The following is a 4,380-nucleotide window of genomic DNA, read 5'->3' as shown; positions in this document are numbered from 1 at the left end:
ATAGCTCGGCTTAAAGGCGCCGCGCTGGGAACACCGCGGTGAGGGCGAGGAAGCTGCCGGAGAGGTGAGGTGACTGTCGCGGATGTGGCCAGGAGCCCTGAAAGACTTGTGCCTTGGAGACAGCAAAATCTGCAGGTTGCAGAAAGTCTCAACTGTAAGATAATTCCGCCAGTTATCCCGCAGGCTTGTGCTTTATCTCTGTTTTGTGGGTAAATATGTGTTTATATCTGTTTTCTCGAGGATCCTGGCATACCCCGAGATGCCGACTTTTAGAGCTGAAGATGCAAGAAAGATCGGGACCCTGCGATGCACCGACCACCTTCTCTCTGGTTGGCTTTGCCTTCACTCTACCTGTCTCTCGAAGTGTGTGCGCCCTGTTCCATTGATAGTCTTAACCTTTCGTTCCTCGCTGAGTGCGTGTTTGTGTATGCGGAGTGTGTTATCTTTGTTTCTAGGGTGACACACCATTTATTTGAGGGGCAGGCAAGGCAGAATCACTAGTTTAATACTCTGAAAAGCCAAAGTTATGCCATTTTGCTTGAGAGTGAGTGTGAGCTCTTGACTCCGAGGAACAGTGCAGCTGACAATTCACCTCAGGCGAGGGCAGAAGCAACAGCCAGCTTCTTGGTTCTGCCTGTGGCTCAGTTCCTACATAATTGAGTACCAAATAACATGTAAACTTCTAGGGAAGCAAAAAAGAGTAAGTCAGCGTCTACCCCCGAAGTTATTGGAGGTATAATGGAGAGACTGAGACGTAATCAATTACAATGTCTTCCTCAATAATAATAATTAACATGTACTGTATCTATTTACAGTTTATTATGGGGACAATTACAATATATTAATAATATTCTCTAACAATAACACGCAACATTTATTGAGCACTTAGGTGTTGTGCACTGCATGCATTCACAACATGATAAAGTACTTACTGTTTTTACTGTTTTACAGCTTCGTATGTTAAACCATTTGCTAAAAGGTCACACAATTTTAACTAGAAGACTAAGATGTGAACCTGGGTGGTCTGATGTGAACACCAACGCTCTGCTGCTTTGCGACAGAGAATGTTTTAGGGAACACACAGACTATGTACTTAACCAAATCTGGAATTTGCCATAAGGTTTTAATCAGAGAAGTAATAATATTTGCATTTTAGAATGAAGGCTTTGGCAGTATGAGGAGGGTAAATAAGAGGCTTAAGAGCCTGAAGGGAGAAATGCCAATGATGCAATTATCCAGCAAGAGATAATGAGAAGTTGAAGTAAGGCAATGACGGTAGGGATGGAATATAAAAAAGCTGTACCCCATCTGACATCTTTATTGGGGAAACCCACCCCCAATATTTCACCATAGGTTCTTTCTATTTTCCATAAGTGTCGGCCAACTGAGAAATAAAGAGAGACAGTATAAAGAGATGAATTTTATAGCTGGGCCACTGAGGGTGACATCACATATTGGTAGGACCGTGATGCCCGCCTGAGTCTCAGACCAGCAAGTTTTTATTAAGGGTTTCAAAAGGGGAGAGAGTGTAGGAACAGGGAGTAGGCACAAAGATCACATGCTTCAAAAGGCAAAAAGCAGAACTACTAGTAAGGGCCTAACAAAGATCACATCCTTCTGAGGGAACAGGACAAAGGGCAAAAGCCCAGAACTACTGATAAGGGTCCAACAAAGATCACAAGGCAAAGGGCAAAAGCAGAACTGCTGATAAGGGTCTATGTTCAGTGGTGCATGTATTGTCTTGATAAACATCTTAAATAACAGAAAACAGGGTTCAAGAGCAGAGAACTGGTCTGACCACAAATTTACCAGGGCAGAGTTTTTCCCCAACCTAGTAAGCCTGAAGGTACTGCAGGAGACCAGGACATATCACAGTCCTTATCTCAACTGCATGGGACAGACATTCCCAGAGCGGCCATTTATAGACCTCCCCCCAGGAATGCATTCCTTTCCCAGGGTACTGATATTAATATTCCTTGCTAGGAAAAGAATTTAGCAATATCTCTCCTACTTGCATATCCATTTATGGCTCTCTGCAAGAAGAAAAATATGGTTCTTTTTGCCTGACCCCGCAGGCAGGCAGACCTTATGGTTGTCTTCCCTTGTTCCCTAAAATTGCTGTTATTCTGTTCTTTTCAAGGTGCACTGATTTCACATTGTTCAAACACACATGTTTTCCAATCAATTTTTACAGTTAACACAATTATCACAGTGGTCCTGAGGTGATGTACATCCTTAGCTTATGAAGATAACAGGATTAAGAGATTAAAGTAAAGACAGGCATAAGAAATTATAAAAGTACTATTTGGGAACTTATAAAGGTCCATGAAATCTTCACAATTTTTGTTCCTCTGCCATGGCTTCAGCCGGTCCCTCTTTTCAGGGTCCCTGACTTCCCACAACACATCTTTGATTCCTATTACAGAAACTTAACCTTCCCAGAAGAAGCCTTGCCTTTTTATTTCTAATTTTGGCTATGAATTCCTTGCTATGACCCATTTGCCCCATTCTAACTACTTCCAGTGGTAGGGGGAAAAGAACAAGACAGTAATATAATGTAGAGTTGAGCTCACTGTGGTAATAATAAGCACTTGTGTAGTGCCTTCATATACATGATCTGTCTTAATGTTCATAACAAAACTGTGAGGTTGGTGTTCTTATGTCTCTTTGGTCAACGAAGAACTGAGGCCTAGGGAATTGGAAGTGACATGCCAAGATGACAGAACAATAAAGTGGCAGAGTTGGGTTAAATCTGGGTTATTTTAATGACAAATGACAGACCAATAACTGATTCCTCAATAAAACAATGGAAGTCAGAAAGAGTAGAATTGTATATTCAGAATGCTGACAGAAAATAACCATCAACCTAGAATTGGGTACTCAGCAAAATCATCTTTCAAGAATTAAAGTATAGAAATAAAATAATTTCCAGATACATGGAAAATGTATTTAACATCTATCTACACTTTCTAAAGGAAGTTCTAAAGGATGTACTTCAGAAAGAAAAATTACTTCAGAAGGAGAGTCTAAGAAGAAGTGATGGGCAAAGAAAATGTAAACACATAGTTGAATCTAAGCAAACATCACATGAAATAACACCAGACAACATGTATGTAAGATGAGAGGTGGATGACAAAGTCAAAGAATTCTAAGATCTCTCTTTGCAGTTAGGATATCAATTAATAGAGTTGACATAATTCAAGACTTTAATATAAGTACTCAAGGTAAAGTTTCAAGGATAACCGTGTAAGTGTATAACTTCTAATCCAGCCAAAGGAAAAAATGGACTAACAGGAAAATACAGATTAAATGAACAAAAACCTAATACCATAATGAGCATTAAAAAAAAAAATATTAAAAGAAAGCACTAAAGTAACAAAATATAAATAAATTCATATATATCAATAGTAGCAATGAAAGTAAATACACTTTCTGATGAAAAGCCAGAGATTGTTGGATCACACATACCCACAAATTTAAAAAATGAAAAAGCCAGAGATTGGTTGAAAAAAAGTGCCATTTACAAGAGATGCACCAAAAATATTAAGGATGGTGAGGGGTTGCAAATAAAAGATGGAAAAGATACGCCATATAAATGCCAACAAAAGAAAGGTGGTATACCTATATTAGTGGTATACCTATATTTTGTATTAAATTAGACTTTAATACAAAAGCATTATCATTGACCAAAAACAGTCACTACAAAATAATAAAAATTGTGTTCCCCAGGAAAATAGTTATTCAAACATTTGTGTGTAATAAATAGCTTCAAAGTATGTAAATCAGAAATTGAAGAAACTGGTAAATCCACTACCATATTGTGAAATTTTAGCTCAATTATTTATAGATCAAGCAAATGAAAATTTAGGAAAGACAAGACAACTAATAAACAAAACAACTAATAAACTTGATCTAAGGGCAATTATATACATACAAAATTGGTCATTTACATATATACATATATAATTATATATAAAACCTTCAATTATTATGTATTACATGTTTTCCTCCAGAACTCATGAAATTTTTATAAAGAATGACAAGGTTAAGTGGGCCTGTAATCCTAGCACTTTGGGAGGCCAAGACAGGAGAATCACTTGAGCCCAGGAGTTCAAGACCAGCCTGAGCAACATAGTGAGATCCTGTCTCTACAAAAATCACAAAAAACTTAGCCAGGTATGATGGCATGCACCTGTGGTTGCAGCTGCTTGGGAGGCTGAGGTGGGAGGATCACAAGCCCAGGAGGTTGAGGTTGAGGCTGCAGTGAACCATGACCATGACACTGCAGTACAGCCTGGGTGACAGAGTGACACCCTGTCTCAAAAAAAAAAAAAAAAAAAAAAAAAAAAAAAAAAAAAGGAAAAAAAAAATTTAAAAAAA

The 4,380-nt window shown here is 38.4% G+C and overlaps 1 protein-coding gene across 3 annotated transcripts in view; it reads left to right on the top strand.

The window, feature by feature from the left end:
• Window positions 1-53: 53 nt before the first annotated feature.
• The window catches only part of DBT (dihydrolipoamide branched chain transacylase E2), a 72,228-nt gene continuing 67,901 nt past the window's right edge, over window positions 54-4,380 (top strand). For 2 of the 3 annotated variants that reach the window (XM_017865145.1, XM_017865148.1), the window contains exons 1-2: window positions 56-154; window positions 241-329. The gene's annotated coding sequence lies outside the window, so the exon portion shown is untranslated. Of the gene's footprint in view, window positions 155-240; window positions 330-4,380 lie in introns of all 3 variants that reach the window. The other variant, XM_017865146.1, reaches the window with a different exon arrangement.

Source organism: Rhinopithecus bieti, unplaced genomic scaffold (assembly GCF_001698545.2).
Source record: "Rhinopithecus bieti isolate Rb0 unplaced genomic scaffold, ASM169854v2 scaffold_78620, whole genome shotgun sequence".
Lineage (NCBI taxonomy): Eukaryota > Metazoa > Chordata > Mammalia > Primates > Cercopithecidae > Rhinopithecus > Rhinopithecus bieti.
Note: the sequence above shows the minus strand (reverse complement) of the source record. Positions and strands in the feature narration are given on the sequence as shown.